At 38.4% G+C, this 19,417-nt stretch overlaps 1 protein-coding gene and 1 pseudogene across 1 annotated transcript in view; one reads left to right on the forward strand and one right to left on the reverse strand.

Moving 5' to 3' along the window:
- Positions 1-19,417, reverse strand: part of GAB2 (GRB2 associated binding protein 2) — a 192,404-nt gene that overhangs the window by 62,807 nt on the left and 110,180 nt on the right. The gene's annotated exons all lie outside the window — the stretch shown is intronic.
- On the forward strand, positions 797-1,488 carry LOC144295544 (large ribosomal subunit protein uL4 pseudogene; annotated as a pseudogene).

A 19,417-nucleotide genomic window follows, 5' to 3' on the forward strand; every position in this document is an offset into this window, starting at 1 on the left:
CATTCATACTTTTCCCATAAGAGCCATAGGGTGGAGAGGGGCATGATCCTGTCCTCTCCCTGAGATGGTATATACTCATCCTGATATAAGTGTACTCCAAAAAGGGGAATCATATGGCAAAAATATTACTTGCCTGCTGTGTTCAAATCTCCCATTTGGCCTGTTATTGCACAAAAACAACAGACAGCCATATATTGTAACTGAATTAGCAGGTCATCAATCCAGTGCTGAGTCTTGTACTGGTGAAACCATGGTTCAAATTCCCAGAATTCAAGGCAGTGAGACCTACCATTCTGGTGAGAGTGCTCTTGGAAATGCGTGTTGTGGGGGCCGTATGCCTGCACCAACCAAAACGTGGTGCTCTTGGCACCACAGGGTGAACACAACCCAGAAGCGATATGCCATCTGCTCTGCACTGGCTGCCTCAGCCTTACCAGACTACTCATGTCTAAAGGTCATTGTATTGAGGAAGTTCCTGAACTTACTTTGGTGGCTGAAGATAGCATTGAAGGCTATAGGAAGACCAAGGAAGCTGGTGTTTTTTGCTTCTTACAAAACTTAAAACCTGGAATTATGTCAAAAAGGTCTATGCCTTGGGGCATGTGGGTGGTTCAGTGGTTGAGCATCTGCCTTTAGCTCAGCTCATGATTCCGTGGTCTTGAGATTGAGTCCTGCATCAGGCTTTCTGCAGGGAGCCTGCTTCTCCCTCTGCCTATGTCTCTGCCTCTCTCTCTGTGTCTGTCATGAATAAATAAAATCTTAAAAAAAAAAAAAAAAAGTTTTTGCCTCTCAGTGAATGAGAGCTAGCAAGGGCAAAATGAGAAACTGTCATCATATTCAGCCCAGGGGACCCTGCATCATTTATAATGAGAATGGTCTCATCAAGACCTTAAGAAACATCTCTAGAATTACTTTACTTAATGTAAGCAAACTGAACATTTTTGAAACTTGCTCCTGGTGAGCATGTGGCATATTTCTGCATTTGGACTGAAAGTGCCTTCTGCAAGTTAGATGATGTATATGGCACTTGGTGTAAACCTGTGTCCCTGAAGAGTAACTACAACCTTCCAATGCATAAGATGCTTCATACAGACCTTAGCAGAATCTTGAAAAGCCCAGCGATCCAAAGAGCCCTCCAAGAACCATGCAAGAAGATTCATCACAGAGTCCTGAAGAAGAATCCACTGAAAAACCTGACAATCATGTTGAAGTTAAACCCATATGCAAAGACCATGGTGCTGGAGCACCATTCTTTGCTAGGCTAAGAATCACAAACTCCAGGTAGATAAGGGAGCAGAAAGCCCTAAAAGTCAAATCACATGAGAAGGGGGTTCCAGGCAAGAAGCCTGTGGTAGAAAAGAAAGGAAAGAAAGTTGTTGGTGTTAAGAAGCAGAAGAAACCTTTGGTGCAGCTACCAAGAAACCAGCAACCAAGAAGAAGCCTGCAGAAAAGAAACCTACCACAGAAGAAAAGAAGCCTACTGCATAAAAACTTGACTTTGTTTTTAAAAACAAAAAAACTTACTTGATAAAAGTCAAATCATTTTGGACAGCTAATTTTGAATAAAGATCTGATCAAAGGCAGTGAGGGAAAAGAGGGATTATTCATCACAATCAAGTGGCATTTATTCCAGGGATGCAAGGATGGTTCAATATCCAGAAATCAACCAATGTGATATATCACGATAACAAAATGAAGGATAAAAATCATATAGTCATCTCAAAAGATGCAAAAAAGGCACCTAGTAAAATTCAGCATCCATTTTCATGGTAAAAACTCTTAACAAAGTTGGTTTAGAGGGAACATACCTCCACATAATAAAAGCCACAGATAAAAAACCCACAGCTAACATCATATCAATGGTGAAAAACTGAATGCTTTTCCTTTAAGACCAGAAAAAAAGACAAAGATGTCCATTCTTGTCCTTTTACTCAATTCAGTACTAGAAGCAGATAAGAAAAATAAAAGGTATCCAAACTGATAAAGAAGAAGTAAAACTTTCACTATTTGCAGATGATATGATACGATGTGTAGAAGACCCTAAAGAATTTACCAAAATACTATTAGAATTGATAAATGAATTCAGTAAAGTTACAGGATAAAAAATTTAATATACAGAAATCTGCTGTATTTCTATGCAGTAATAATGAAGTAGCAGGAAGAGAAATTGAGAAACAACTCCATTTACAATTACCCAAGGAAAAAAAAAATACCTAGGAATAAACTTAACTAAGGAGGCAAAAGACCTATACTTGGAAAACTATCAGAAATTAATGGAAGAAACTGAAGATGATAAAAACAAATGGAAAGATACATCATGTTCACAAACTGGAAACATTATTATTGTTAAAATGTCCATACTACTCAAAGCAAATGACAGATTCAATGCAATCCCTATCAAAATTCCAAAAAGATTTTTCACAAATTAGAATAATAATACTAAAATTTGGATGTTACTACAAAAGACCCTGAATAGGGATGCCTGGGTGGCTCAGTGGTTGAGTGCCTGCCTTTGGCCCAGGGCGTGATCCTGGAGTCCCAGGATCGAGTCCCACATCGGGTTCCCTGCATGGAGCCTGCTTCTCTCTCTGCCTGTGTCTCTGCCTCTCTGTGTGTGTCTCTCATGAATAAATAAATAAAATCTTAAAAAAAAAAAGACCTTGAATAGCCAAAGCAATCTGAGAAAGAACAAAGCTGGAGGCATCACAGTCACAGATTTCAAGATATACTACAAAGCTATAGTATTCAAAACAGTATGGTACTGGCACAAAAATAAGCACATAGATAATCGAGCAGGATAGAGAGCCCAGAAAAAAACCCTCATGCTTATATGGTCAATTAATCTATAAAAAAGGAGGCAAGCATATACAATGGGGAAAAGACATTCTCTTCAATGGTATTGGGAGAACTGGACAGCTACATGCAAAAGAATGAAATTTCTTACACCATACACAAAAACAAACTCAAAATGGATTAAAGACCTATATATGAGGGGATCCCTGGGTGGCGCAGCGGTTTGGCGCCTGCCTTTGGCCCAGGGCACGATCCTGGAGACCCAGGATCGAATCCCACGTCGGGCTCCCAGTGCATGGAGCCTGCTTCTCCCTCTGCCTGTGTCTCTGCCCCCACCCCCTCTGTGTGACTATCATAAATAAATAAAAATTAAAAAAAAAAAGACCTATATATGAGACCTGAAATCCTAAAACTCCGAAACAAAAACATAGGCAGTAGTGTCCTGAATATCAGCCTTAGCCATATTATTTATGGATATTTTTCCTTAGGCAAAGGAAACAAAAGCAAAAATAAACAAGTAGGACTAAATCAAAATAAAGAGCTTTTGCACAGTTAAGGAAATCATCAACAAAACAAAAAAGCAACCTACGGGGTGGGAGAAGAGATTTCCAAATTATTTATCAAATAAAGGGTTAATATAAAAAGTATATAAAGAAGTTATGCAACTCAATGGCCAAAAAACAATCCAATTACAAAATGACTAAGGGACCTGAGTAGACATTTTCCCAAAGAAGACATACAGATAGCTAACAGACAAATGAAAATATGCTCAACATCACTAATCATCAGGGAAATCCAAATCAAAACCATAATGAATTATCACCTCATACTAGTCAGAATGATTATTAATTAAAAGAAATAACAAGTGCTGGTGAGGATGTGGAAAAAAGGGATGCGCATTGTTGGTGAAAATGTAAATTGGTATAATCACTGTGGAAAACAGTATGGCAGTTCTTCAAAAAATTAAAAATACAAATACCACATGAACTAGAAATTCTACTCTACTCTGGGTATTTATCCACCCCTGCAAAAAAAAAAAAAAAAAAAAAAAAGCCCCCGAAAACACTAATTTGAAAAGATATATGTACCTCTATATTCATTTCAGCATTATTTACAATAGCCAACACTTAAATGAATAAAGAGGATGTGGTGTGCACACCCACATACACACGAATGTCACTCACCCATTAAAAGAGTGAAATCTTGCTATTTGTGACAACATGTATGGTGCTACAAGGTATTCTGCTAAATGAAATGAGTCAGAAAAAGATAAATACCACATGATTTCTTTTACTAGTAGAATCTAAAAATCAAAACAAGCAAACAACAATAAAAAACCAGAAACAGATTCATAAATGTAGAAAACAAACTGGTAGTCACCAGAGGGGTGGGAGTTGGGGATAATGTGAGAAGTAGTTGAAGGGGTTGAAGATATATAAACTCCCAGTCATAAAATAAATAAGTCACAGAGATGAAAAGTACAGGCTAGGGAAAATGTCAGTAATACTGTAATAATGTTGTATGATGACAAATGGTAACTATACTATCATAATGAATGTTGCATAATGTATAGAACTGTCAAATCACTATGTTATACACCTCAAACTAATAATATTGTATATCAAGTATACTTAAACAATAAAGATTTTTAAAAAGAAGATAAAAAGACAAGTTGAAGAATGGGAGAAGATATTTGCAAACCACATATTCAAGAATAATATCTAGAACATATAAAGAACTCTCACCACTTAACAGTTAAAAGAGGTAAACAATCCAATTAGGACAAGGGCAAAAGACATGAAAAGATATTTCACTGAAATGAATATACAGATGGTAAATAAGCACATAGAAAGATGCTCAACGGCTTTCGTCATTCTGAAAACACAAATTAAAACACAATGAGATATTACTGCAGACCTAACAGAATGGTTAAAATAAAAAACTGTTAACAACACAAAATGCTGGCAACCAGGCAGAGAAAATGGGTCACTCAAACATCGTTGATAATAATCTAAAATGATATAGCCTCTCTGGAAAATAGTTTGGCCATTTTTTTCTGTTGTTTCTTTTTTTTAAGATTTTATTTATTTATTCATGAGGGACACAGAGAGAGAGAGGGGGGCAGAGACAGGCAGAGGGAGAAACAGGCTCCACACAGGAAGCCTGACGTGGGACTCGATCTGGGGTCTCCAGTATCACACCCTGGCCTGAAGGTGGCGCTAAACCGCTGAGCCACCCGGGCTGCCCTTTGTTTTGTTTTTCAAGAGAGAGAGGGCTTTCTGACACAGGGCTTGATCTCATGACTCTGAAATCATAACCTCAGCCGAAATCGAGTTGACACTTAACCAGTTGAGCCATCCTAGCACCCCTAGTTTGGCCGTTTCTAAAAAACTAAACATGCAACTACTATATACCTCAGCAATTGCTCTCCTGGGTATTCAACCCAGAGGAATAATCCATACAGTGGATTTCATACAAAACTTGTGCATGAATGTTTATTTAAGTTTCATTTATAATCGCTCCAAATTGAAACAATCTAAATGTCTTTCACAGTGGGTGAATGGTTAAATAAATTGTGGTACATCCATACCATAGACTACTATTCAGCAATAATAATAATAATAATAAAAAAGAACAAAGTATTGACACACAATTTGAATTCATCTCCAGAGAGTTATGCTGAGTCAACAAAGCCAATCCCAAAAGGCTACATAAAGGCTACATACTGCATAACTGCACTTACCTATCATTTTTGAAATGGCAGAATTTAGGAATGGACAAAAGATTAGCGGAGGTCAGTGGTTAAGGAGGGGCTTAGAGTAGGACAGATGTGAGAATGGTAATAGAAGAGAAGTATGAGAGATTCTTATGGTGATGGAAATGTTCTGGATACAGACTGTATTCATACCAACATTCTTGTTGTAATACTGTAGTATAGTTTCAGAAGATATTACCACTGGGGAGTCACCAGCAGAAGGCGAGTGGGGTCTCTGTATTATTTTTACAAGTACCTAAGAAACTAAAATTATCTCAAAATAAAGCTTAATTAAAAAGAAACTGTTCTATAAGAGAATTAGAATGTTCATAGATGGGGTGGGGGTGCTTGGGTGGTGCAGTTGGTTAAGTGTCCGAGTCTTGGTTTCAGCTCAGGTTGTGATCTCAGGATCATGTGCCCATGTCCGGCTCTGCACTCGGTATAGAGTCTACTAGAGATTCTCCCTCTCCCTCTGCTCCTCCCATTTGTGCTTTCTCTCTCTAAAATAAATAAAATCTTAAAAAAAAGAGAAAAGAATGTTCATAGATAGGAAATGTATTTGAAGAAAACCATAAGGAGGAAATGACTATTTCTCAGAGAAGAAAAGTAAACATCATGGAGAGAAAGGTTGTTAATAGCTGGCTAATGACCATGACCAGATCCAGCTGTCCTCAATCTTTCCCACTCAGGGATGGGGATAGGATCTCAGGAAATCACAATGTGAAAATATGAATAAACTTCAGAGTCTGAAAAAAAAAAAACAAAAAAACTTCAGAGTCTGGGCTTCTGAACAGGGGGACACAAACTGTAGTAGACTAAGAGTCACTGGTATTTCTCAACTTTCCCAACTACATACCAACACTAGGGATTCTTGTATTATAAAGACAGGGCATGATTTTTGGCTTTAGAGAATAAAAGTTCCCAGATAGACAATAAAAATATACATAAGATGCCAGCTAGATTCTCTTGTTTTTCTGTGTAGTCGCCACCCTCCGAGATATCCACTTCCTAGTACAGCCTTATGTGGTCCCTTCTCATGCTGAATAAGGATGACCAACAGGATATTGCATAAATGACAGTGTGTGACTTTGAAGGCTAAGTAATTAAAGACATGACAGCTTCTTTCCTGTTCTCCTTTGGATCGGCTGCCATTTTGTAAGGATACTCAAACAGTACTGAGGAGGAGTGCACATGGTAAAGACCTACCGCCTCCTGCTAGCCGTATAGATGAGCCCTTCTTAGAAGCATGTACTTCAGCCCCAGTCAAGCCTTCAGATGCCTACAGCTGTAGGCAACTCTCTGACAGCAATTTCACGAGAGACCTTGAACCAAATCCACCAAGCTAAAATGCTCCTGAATTCCTGACTCACAGAAACCATATGAAATATTAAGTATTAAAAAAAGAAATATTAAGTATTGTTGTTTTAAGCTGGTAAGCTTTAATTTGTTATGCTGCAATAGATAACGAATACATTCTACTTTCCATTTCCAGGGCTAGGTGGGTATAACCAAAGGTAACCAATGAGAAGAAAGCCTTGTGTATTTAGAAAACTAAAAGCAGAGCCTAAAAGGTAGACTAATAGGCCGATGGAACAGAAGAATCCAGAAACAGATCCATACATACTTTGTCACTATTTTTATGAAAAAGGTGGGGCATGAACACCAATAAAAAATAAATTTATTTAAAAAAAAAAAAAAAGAAAAAGGTGGGGCATTCTGGGTGGCTCTGTGGTTTAGTGTCACCTTCAGCCCAGGGCCTGATCCTGGAGACCCAGGATCAAGACCCATGTCAGGCTCCCAGCATGGAGACTGCTTCTCCCTCTGCCTGTGTCGCTCTTTCTCTCTCTGTATCTCTCATGAATAAATAAATAAAATCTTTAAAGAAAAAAAAAGAAAAGAAAAAGGTGATACTGCTTTAGAGAAAAGAATGGTCTTTTTAATAAACAGTAAGTGGTCATTTGATAATTATGGGGAAAGATTCTTAATCCTTATTTCATGCCATATGTGAAAATTAATTTCAGATCATTATAAATCCAAATGTGAAAGATACAACAATAAAGCATTTAGAGGAAAATGTCTTCATGACTTTGGGGTAGGCAAAGCTTTCTTGAATATTCAAAAGTTACTAACACAAGAGAAAAAGGAATCAATGGTACTACATTAAACTTAGTGTCTGGCCCCATCAAGAGGATGAAAAGCCAAGTGCATAAGAGGAGATACTTGCCATACAAATATCCAATGAAGGACTCAAATTCAAAATATATATTAAAAAAACCCTCCTACATATTAGCAAGAGAAAGACCCCTTGATAGAAAAATGGGCAAAAGATCTGAATAGCCGCTATGCAAAAGAAGAAATTCTTTTTTTTTTTTTTACAAAAGAAGAAATTCAAAAGGCAATAAGCATATAAAAAGATCTTGATTTCATTAGTCACTGGGGAAATGCAAATTAACACCACTACACAACCACCTGAATGGTTGTAACAACAAAGACTGATAATCATAAGCACTGGGAAGAATATGGAGAAACTGAAACTCTCCTACCCTATTAGTAAGAGTGTAAATTGGTATAAACACTTTGGGAAACTATGGCAGTATCTTCTAAAGCTGAACAAGCATCCCAGGACCCCACAATTCTACTCCTAGTAATTATGTACATATATCCACCAAAATACATGTACTATATCATGCTTGCCTTTCTGCTCCATTTCAAACACTTATTGTGGATAGTCGGGACTATTGCCATACTTCCCTAACTAGTTATCCTAATTAAATGCTTATAAATGTGTCCAGTTTAATCTTGAAGTTTTGAAAATCTCCAAAATTTTCATGACTCTCTATCATCTTCACAGCAAAGTTCAGTTTCTGTAGCTTAGGGTTTTTTTTTTTTTTTTTTTTCAATTAAAAATTTTAAAGCTTATTTTTAATGTGTTAAAATATACTGAACAGAAAATTTACCATTTTAACTATTTTAAGTGTACAGTTCTGTGGCATTAAGTAAATTCACACTGTTGCAGAGCCATCAACACCATCCTACCTCAGAACTTTTTCATCTTCCCCAACTGACACTTTGAGTCCACTAACTACTAAACTCAGTATTCCCAGTAACTCTACTCAGTCCCTAAAAACCACCATTAAACTTTCTGTCTCTAGGGATTTGACTACTCAAATATGTGGAATTATACAATATTTGTCCTTTTGTGACTGGCTTATTTCACTTAGCATGAGGTCCTCAATGTTAATCCATGTTGTAGCATGTGTCAGAATTTCATTCCCTTTTAAGGCTGAATAATATTCCATTGTGCGTATATGTCACATTGTGTTTATCCATTCCATCTGTTGATGGACTCTTGAGTTCTGTGGCTCAGTTTTAGGGCCTTTATAACTTAGCTCAAACCTACTTTTCCAACTCATTTCTACTCCTTTATTTATACTTTGTTATATACACACACACACACATATATATACACATACACTGTAACTATTCAAACCAAGTTGAATTTTCACTGCTTCCTGGACATACATTTTCACCTCCACACTCTCAATTTCGTTGGGTCTGAAAAGACTCCCAATCTTCCTTCTTTTCTAAATTCTCCAAAGTTTTGCTTATATTTCAATGCTACCCTATAATGTCATCATTTTTTATCATCCTTCGCCCAAGGTTCCAACATGTAGAGCTCTTTTCAGAATAGAGGTTCTGGTCTTTGTCTTCCCCAGATCCTCACACAGGGCCTTCTTTCAGTACATAAGTTCTCTTATTTATAGAACTACGCAAAGTAGCTAAATCCCATTAAAACATAAGTCTACACATTTATGCTTAAATATCTCATGAAACTTTTTCCTGTTTTCTTTTTTTTTAAAAGATTTTATTTATTTATTCATGATAGACACAGAGAGAGAGAGAGAGAGAGAGAGAGAGAGAGAGAGAGAATGAGAGGCAGAGACATAGGCAGAGACAGAAGCAGGCTCCACACAGGGAGCCCGACGTGTGACTTGATCCCAGGTCTCCAGGATCACGCCCTGGGCTGAAGGCAGGCGCTTAAACCGCTGAGCCACCGGGGTTGCCCCTTTTTCCTGTTTTCAATAATAAACTATATTAAGTCACTTAAAAATGCCAAGTAGACAATATGAAGAGTTACAGGATATCACTTTCTACCTAATTCCTGGTGTAACCCAGCCAGGCAGAAGAAACACCATTTATTCAGATCAACAAAAACTCAAAGCAACAAGGCACAAAGGCAGAGAAATATGGAGAGCAGAATGAGGGAGATGCTGCAGAGTAGGAGGAGAAAACCTTCAGACCAGAGTGAAAAGACCTAAATTACAGTCCCGGTTCTGCTTATACACTTGGACAAATTTTTAATTTTCCTAAGCCTCAATAACCACACATATAAAAAGGGAAAATACAAAGCTAATATGATTACACAGGGTAATAAAGTAAAATTCAAAACCGTCAAAGCATCTAGATAGAACTAAACTTGGCAGGGAGCCCTGGTGGCTCAGCGGTTTAGCGCTGCCTTCAGCCCAGGGCCTGATCCTGGAGACCCAGGATTGAGTCCTATGTCAGGCTTCTTGCATGGAGCCTGCTTCTCCCTCTGCCTCTGTCTCTGCCTCTCTCTCTGTCTCTCTCATGAATAAATAAAATCTTAAAAAAAAAAAAAAAAAGAACTAAACTTGGCACGGTAGTGCCAAGAACATAGTTCCTGAATCTAAAGCAGTCCAGGGAGATTCTGAAATCACGAAATTGGCAAAAGAGTTATCATTATAACAGATCCTCACGTTCCCTACTCATTGTTCTTTCTACTTCATCATTAAGAAGGCAGTATTTTTTTTCCTTCTTCTCTTTTTACCCTGTATCATACATCAGCAACTCCTCTGAGTTTTGCCTTTTTGGGTCAAACGTGTGACTATCCTTCCAGTCTCTCAGGTACAAAAATCATCTACTTCCACTCAGTTCTTCCTGCTACTTCACTGCTCATGTCAAATCAACAAGGTCCTTTTACAGTATTCAGGAAAACAAGCCAATTCTGCTAGGTGTTTTGAGGGATACAGAAGAGGAAAAATCTAACCACTCCTTTCAAATAATTTATGTGTTTAACAATGTTGCAGGAACAAAAGACATGAACATATGTCCCTAAAATAAAAAGCAAATTTGGGGGCACCTGGCTGGCTCGGTTGGTAGAGTATGTCACACTTGATCTCAGGGTCCTTCAGTTCAAACCCTATGTTGCATGTGGAGCCTACTTAATTAAAAAAAAAAAAAAAGCAAATTTTTAGAACTACCATAAAAAGAGACTAATATGCTGTTAGACCAGTTAGGCCACTGAAGCAGGGAAATCAAATTGAGTGGGGGAAGCAGGGAGAGAGAAAGAGAAATATGAATGAATATGAACAATGACGAAGATAGGGTATAATATATGGTTTAGGGAAGAAAGGAGAAATGTACATTTCTTATAGAGTACACAATATGACCAAGGCCTGGGGATGTGAAAATGTAAGACAAGTTCAACGAATAAGGAAAAGTCTCTTTTAAATGTGGAAGTGGAGAAGAGGAAGAGCTTGGTAGTTCTGGAAAGACTTGAATATCATGCTAAGAAATTTTGCCTTTATCTTATTGGTAATGGGGAGCCACCAAAGAGTATAGCTCAGTAGAGACATGACTGTTGTTGCTGGGCTATTATCTGGCAGAATGATGATAATGAATTAGAGAAAGGAAAAATAAGAGGCCAATAAAACTATTTAGAAAGTTGTTATAGTAATCTGCAATCTGGAAAGAAGACAGCAAGAAGACAGAAAGGAAAAGACAATGTAAGTCACTTTATTCAACAATGGGGCTTAAAGAAGTATATGGTGGGGGGGCCTACTCTCAGAAAAGAACTTTCCATTTGTGTCTGTGATTAAGAGAACTCCACCATCTTCTCTGATGAAACAAAAGTGACTGTCTTCTTTTTGTACCCAAATCCAGTAAAAAAAAAACAAACCATTTCACAACCATTCAGACCACAGACACGTACCATGGGTATGTATGACCTGGAAATTGCATCATGCCTTGCTTCTGAGCAGAGAGTGCATGTTCCACAGGAATTTGCCTGTTCTTTAGGTTAGGTTCCAAGGTAGCATGTAGCATGAGGCCATGACGTCTTCCTATTGCTTTTGGCACCTATGAAAACTCAGGCGGGCTTCAATTTAGCTTTACACTGGCCATAACACACAGGATGTTGTGTTCATTTCTGGTGGTGATAACGAGACTTTAAATCCTATGTTACTAGGATTCAGTTAGGTTCTGCCTGGAGTCACGATTATAGTGTTCTAAGACATAAGGGGCTAACATGTGGAAGAGCAATTTGATTTATTTTGGGTGATCCCATATACCAAAGTTGAACTAGTGCCAGCAGGCACACACTACTGAAAAGCAGATTTTTGCTGAGAGTGTTGGTAAGAATTTTTTGAAAGAGTGGTCCAAAGCAGGGCCCTTGGAAACTGGAGAACTATTCAGCATTGGAGACACTGAAGAGGAGATGGCCCAGGCCAGGGGTCAGCAAACTTGTTCTATAAAGTGCAGAGAGTAAATATTTTAGGCTTTGCACATAGTACAGTCTGTCACAATTACTCAAATCCATAGTGGCAGGGAAGAAGCCATGGATAATTTGTAAGCAAATGAGAATGGCTGTGTTTAAAACTATGTAGAAAAAAAAAATAAATAAAAAAATAAAACTATGTAGAAAAAGAAGGGATCTCTGGGTGGCTCAGAGGTTTAGCGCCTGTCTTCCACCCAGGGCGTGATCCTAGATTCCCAGGATCGAGTCCCACGTCGGGCTCCCTGCATGGAACCTGCTTCTCCCTTTACCTGTATCTCTGCCTCTCTCTCTCTATGTGTCTCTCATAAATAAATAAAAAATATTTTTTTAAAGATTTTATTTATGAAATATAAAGCAGGCTCCATGCAGGGAGACCAACGTGGGACTCGATCCCGCGTCTCCAGGATCATGCCCCAGGCTGAAGGCAGCGCTAAACCACTGAGCCACCCAGGCTGCCCAATAAATAAAAAATCTTAAAAAAAAAAAAAAAAAAAAAAAAAACACAAGAAAAACTATGTAGAAAAAGAGATATTGGGCAAGATGTTTGCCAACCCTTGCCTTAAGCTAGGGGTGGGGCAGAAGACTGAAAGGGGGCTCAAGCAGTGGATCAGTAGATAGACTAGGGATGAAGGTCTCTTTCAATTTTGAGAGTCTTATGTATTTTTAGCCAAGAAAATCTAATATGGTAACATCTCATTCAATCAGATTATTCAGTCTTAAAACAGAGGGATGTGTGCTTCTAAATAACCCACTATTAATTAGAATCCCCTTGTAGTTGCAACTTTAACAGCTGAAAATATTTCTAAAACTCCAGAATCTCCTGCCCTGCCTTAGGTATTATACCAAAGATAACAGAACTTTTCTTTGATGACTAAGGACTTAGAGCCTCATATCATCTTTCTAGATACCAAATCTCACATGCCTTGTGGTTAAAATTGTAGAAAGGTCAAGGCATTTCTTGGAAGAGGGTTTTGTGTAACTCCTAGAAATGGGTGTGTCTTTTGAACTTCCCTCTTTCTGATGAGGGTAAAGCCAAAAACTGCCAATAAACCAGGAGAATCCTGTCAAGTGAAGATAATAGTTAGTTATAACCTCAGAATCTAAGGTTACTAGATGTTATCAACAGACTGACCTTGTTAGGGATATTAGAAACATAATATTTGCATCATCCAAAAGTTCTTTGTTTTATACGTAAAAAAAATTCATCAATATCACAAATGCACACACACACACGCATGCTCTCATTCACTTTCAAAGATGTAGAAGAATGTGCTTGGCTTAGTACGTGAGGCACAGCCATACCCCAATACACTGCAGCATGAAGTATGCAAGGCCAATCTTATGTGCCATAACAGTTAAGAACAAACAATAAGAGAGTCCAGTGGATCACATAACGGTCACCTATTTCGGGAGGAACTCTTCCTAAGTGAGGAAGGACTTCTTGCTATTCTTACTCTAGGAATCCTTCAACTACTGTAGACCACAGTGACTTTACACTCCGAGGGAGGGGGAAAAAAAAGGCACTTGCTGAACTCCTGCTACATATCACATGCTTTGTATCCATTATCACATTTTAATCCAAACCAATGCTACAAGGCATATATGATCCCCCTTTTTTACAGACCAGAAAAATGAGTTTCATCGAGGTTATACAACTGGCAGAGATCATAACCCCAGAGCTTCTGGCAGGTTGGAGCTAGGGTCCAGAAAGAACTTGAGAAGCTAATACAGATAGACTGCTGACTACACTTTGAGACACACTGGCCAGAGTGTCTATGAAAGATCAAGTTCATAGTTGGCAATAGCAATAGAAGGATTAGAGTGCAGGTCTCAGCTCCTAGTCCAGAATTATTTCCACTCCTCAAATCCAAATCCCCTAGGAGAGGGAAGCATAATTACATGCTCTTGACTCATTCATCTCAGTAATAAAGTTTTCCTCTGATTCCAGTTAACCTTATTTGTTCCTGGGGAAGAGAATAAACCTTATCTCTCACCACAAGACTGTTACATTGTGAAGTCAGAGAGCTTTTGTACCTCTAGCATTAGGAAAGTACTTGGTAAATGTTATGTGCTTTAGGACTCTTCAATAAAAGCACAGGAAAAGAAGAGGTAAAAAAGAAACAAAACCTTTTAGTCAGATGACCTGCTAATGTAACACTTACAGGATTCTAACCATTTCTATCCTGGGAGAGATGGTACACAGACCCCATGAACACAAAAGATCACTTCTGTGTGATCTTTTATGTGAAACTGACTCTAGCTCTAAGCTTTGGGGGTAAAAATTATGGGATCCTAGGTTAGGCTAGTTAATGCTTGGTTCAGCTATGGGTAACGGATCAAAGCCAGCTTGAACAGTTGTTAAGATTCCACATCAGGACTTCAGTGTGTCTCAACGTGGGCTCTCTCTTTCACTGGACAGAAAGTTGTAACAATATGAGCCTGACGTTGTAGTGACCACCATTTGGAGTCTGACGACAGCTAATCCAGAGAATGCTGAGTTAGAAAGATGGATCCTGATGAAATGTAAGTCCTAAATCAAGCTGATCCTGCAGCCAGGTTTCCTCCTTTTTGGCTTAGGTGACTTAAACTCTTTCCTCATTTAAGGCACTTGAGGTCACTACCTAGTCAGCACAGGTTTTAAGCATGAATCCCATACTGAGACCCAGAACTGTTTGCTATCACAAGAGTAACTCAGGGGTCCTTCCCAGAGGCTCTTATCATATTGGTTATCTAATGCACTTTGAAGTATCCTTCACTTCCAGTTCCTTTTTTAGTCCCTCACGTCCTTCCAATCATTCAATCAGCATTTATCAAACCTATCAGTGTCAGGTCTTTTAGGACCTCACAATCTATGGTAAGGACACAGGTAACTCAGTACTCTGAGGTCACTGAGCTACTAGTGGTTGAACAGAGAAGCACTCTGCCTGGGATGAGTCAGGGACGGCTGCAGAGAACAAGCAACATTTGTATTGGGTCTTGGTGGATGAGCAGAGTTTCCCAGCTGAGGTACTGAAATTTTTCACTGCACTACACGTGTATGTAAAGAAATCATGAAAGAAAGCACTGTGGGTTTTGCTTTGGGGGTCACAAATCAATTTTAGGAAGTAGTTGGTAAAGCTGAAGAAAGGATGACAAAAAACTGTGTGGAAAGGAAATCACTGAAAGGAAGGCTGGAAAAGTGGTGTGGGATTATTTTAAAAGCTTCACATGTTGAGTTTCATGCTTTTTTTCTGTAGGTCAATCACTTTTTTTTAACGTTGTAGTTGACACTCGATGCTATATTAGTTTTGGGTGTATAGGTCAATCATTCTTGGTATTAAGTATTAATGTAAAATTTAAAATTTGAGAATTCCCCCACAAAGTGACTTACAGTATTTATTAGCTAATAAATAAAAACTCCTATGAATTCATTAACTCATTTATTTTATTGATTACCATGTCTACATTTTTTAAAAAGTATAAATACTTGTAAATTTGGTGCATAAGTGAATTGTATTGTGTGTGTACATGTTTTCAAGGACTTGTGGAAATGGAATGAGGAGGGCAGAGAGCATGAGCAGGGAGGCCAGAGAGTTGTTTAAGAAATAATGGCTATTTGGACCAGTGGCAAAGGACATATATATCCAAGTATATCCCAGAGACTGAAATGACTAACCTTGGCAATATGGGGGATATGAGAGGATATAGGAGATATGGGAGGAAGAATAAAGACAGACTCCCAAGATTTCCTGCCTGAGCAAATAGTTGGGCTGTGTCATGACTTACAGTGAGAACTACAGCCACATCTCTCGACAAACCTATCACAATGTGCTCTGCCCATTCTTTGCCTTGAATGCATCAAAAACGAAGGAGTAAAATGAATTTGACATGTGTGAGAGAACGAGGGTCACATCTGGGAACCAAAGAGCGTTGTATGAGTGATTACACTGACTAAATTCTATGAGATTGATTCCCCAAAGACCAGGTCAATTTTTCTGTAGAGGACTCAGGGAATCCATTAGTGGAATTACCTCTCCCATTGACAATACAACAAATGAGTTGTTGCCAACCCTTTGTGTTTCGGAGAAACAAAGGTCATTCCATTGAGGAACTCCCTTTCATGTCCTTGAATGCTCTGATCTAAGTTGTATTTAAAGCTCTGAATTAAGTAAAGGTTACCAGAAAAAAACAGGGCAAAGTTGGAGGAAGGATGACAAATAATGTCCATCAATAAATACTGTTAAACTGTTCCTTTCCTTTAGGACAAAGGTTTCTGTCATCAGACTATCCCACTTCAAGTACTGGGAGAATAGAAGACGCCTGGGTTTTTGGCTTCCCTAAAGACCTGGTTTCATACTTCCTTAAACACATACCTGACTGTGTGACTCTCTTGCTTCAACAGCGGTACTCAAAACCCGAGTATGTAACAGAATTTCTGAAACTTATGTTCAAATGCAGATATTCCCAGGTCCCAGGAGAGATTGAGACTTACTTGGGGTCCAGGGATACTACAAAATGTCCAAGAATCCCATTTGGAGAAACAATGAACTGCATTATTAATAATGGTTGATAAAATATGGTTACAATTTAGTGAACTGTCCTGGGAGAACAAGTGGATCATGGAGATCTGGGTTGTACTTCCAGTTCTGTTTCTGGTCAGTTAACTTGGCATGTGAACCCAGGTGTGGGGGAGAACATTACTGCTATGGTCCATAGTTTTGACATTTTAAGCCACAGGAAAAGATAAAGGGTTGGCAATGTCACTAGAGCTTCCTTCCCCACCATACTAGACATAATCTCCCAAAGTACTCAGATTGTAGATATACATGAAAAAGAACACAGAATCCAGAATCCAGTGCTTTCTGGAATTTGCCAGTCATGAGTGAATTTTGTGAAAACCTATTTCTAAGGTACAGGATGAACATGAGGCTCTTCTAGAAGCTGGCTTTCTCTTCCCTAATCAAACTACCAATATATTTGCAGGGAAGTAATTCAAAGGATGGAAGGAAGGTGCCTGGGTGGCTCAGTTGGTGAGGTGTCTGCCTTCAGTTCAGGTCATGATCCTGGGATTGAGTCCACACTGGGGTCCTTGCTCCATGGGGAGCCTGCTTCTCCCTCTACCTTTGCCCACCACTCCCCCCTGCTTGTGCTCTCTTTCCTTCTGAAAGAAAGAAAGAAAGAAAGAAAGAAAGAAAGAAAGAAAGAAAAGAAAATCTTTTTAAAAAGACACCAAAAACAAAAGATGAAAGGAGAAACTATGACTAATTGTGAAGATTAACTCAGGTGATCAAATAAATGCCCTGCTTGCCTCCTGGAAGCCCTAATTTACATCAATCTGGCTGCCTGAAGTATGTATATCTGAAACACATTCCCATACAGAGACTATTCTATGGCCTCTATTATGATCTATTTTAAAGGCTTTTTTTTTTTTTAAGATTTATTTATTTTATATATGAAAGAGAGAGAGAGGACATAAGCAAGTTTGTGTGTAGAAGGTTGGGGGTAGAGGGAAAGACACTTCAAGCAGACACCTGCTGAGCGTGGAGCCCTACCTGGGGCTCAATCTCAAGATCCATGAAATCACAGCCTGAGCTGAAACCAAGAGTTGGATGCTTAACTGACTGAGCCACTCCAGTACCCCAAGGGTTTCATTTAATTTGTAAGTCTTTATACAGCATTAGAAGAATAATCTCTGGGCTAATGCCTTTCTTTTCCCCTTGTATTTTTTTTTTAAATCAACGTTATAGAGGTATAGTTTATATACAACAAAATTCACCCATTTAAAGAGTTCAGGTGTATGAACTTTGACAAATGTGTGTATTATATAACCACCACCACAATCAAGACAGAATAGTTCCAACACCCTAAAGGGTTCCCATTGTCCCATTTCCAGGTCAGTCTCTACCCTAGGCAATCACTGTTCTACTTTCTATCATTATAAATTAGATTGGTCTTTTCAAGAGTATCACAGAAATGGAATCACACATCATATATTCTTTTGTGGCTGGACATACAACATAAAGTTTTATGATTCATCCATATTGCTGCATGCATCAGTAGTTTTTAAATTACTAATCGTATATCATTTTATGAAGGTACCATAATTTCTTTATCCACTTATTGATGGACAATTGAGCTGTTTCCAGTTTTGGGCTATTATGAATAAAGTAGCCATGGAATATTCACGTACATGTCTTTTTCTGAACATGTTTTAATTTCTGTTAGGTAAATATCTAGAAATGAAACGGCTGAGTCACATGGTAAGTATATATCTGCTATTGTAAGAAAACTGCCACACTTTTTTCCAAAGTGGTTATCAATTTTTGAGTTTCCCCCAGAAACTTAGGAGAATTCCAGTTTCTCCAAAAACACTTTGCCATTATAGCTAGTCTAGTGGGTATGTAGTGGTATCTCACTATGTTTTTAATTTACATTTTCCTGCTGACTAATGATGTTGAGCAACTTTCCAGGTTCTTATTGGTCATTGATCTTCTTTTATGATGTGTCTGTTTGAATCTTTTGCCATTTTTTAAGTTGAGGGTTTTTTTTTGTTGTTTGTTTTGCCTTATTATTGAATAGTAAGAGTTCTTTTTTTAAAAGATTTTATTTATTTATTCATGAGAGACACATAGACATAGGCAGAGGGAGAAGCAGACTTCCTGTGGGAAGCCTGATGTGGGACTCAATCCCAGGACACCAGGATCATGACCCAAGCCAAAGGCAGATGCTCAACTAATGAGCCACACAGGTGCCCCCGAAAGTAAGAGTTCTTTACATATTTCTGGGTACTGTCTTTTGTCAGATATGTGTACTGAGAATATTTCTCCCAGTCTGTGGCTTGCTTTTTCATTTTTTAAAATAGTATCTTTTAAGAGCAAGTATCTTTAATTTTGAAGAGATCAAATTTATCATTTTTTAATAGCTCAGGCTTTTTTTTTTTTTTCATTCTTCTATTTCTTATCTAAAAAATTCCTTTCTACCCCAAGGTCAAAAAGCTTTTCTGCTTTGCTTTTTCTTAGAAGTTTTATAGTTTCAGTTTTTATGTTCCATCCTGGTGCAGGCTGTGAGGTAAAAATCATGGTCTGTGTTTTTCTTTTCTTTTCTTTTAAGACTTTTTATTTTATTTTATTTATTCATAGAGACACAGAGAGAGAGAGAGGCAGAGAAGGCAGAGACACAGGCAGAGGGAGAAGCAGGCTCCATGCAGGGAGCCTAACGTGGGACTCGATTCCGGGGCCTCCAGGATCACGCCCTGGGCTGCAGGCAGCGCTAAACCGCTGCGCCACCGGGGCTGCCCAGTCTGTGTTTTTCAA

The sequence above is a fragment of the Canis aureus genome, chromosome 23, assembly GCF_053574225.1.
Source record: "Canis aureus isolate CA01 chromosome 23, VMU_Caureus_v.1.0, whole genome shotgun sequence".
Lineage (NCBI taxonomy): Eukaryota > Metazoa > Chordata > Mammalia > Carnivora > Canidae > Canis > Canis aureus.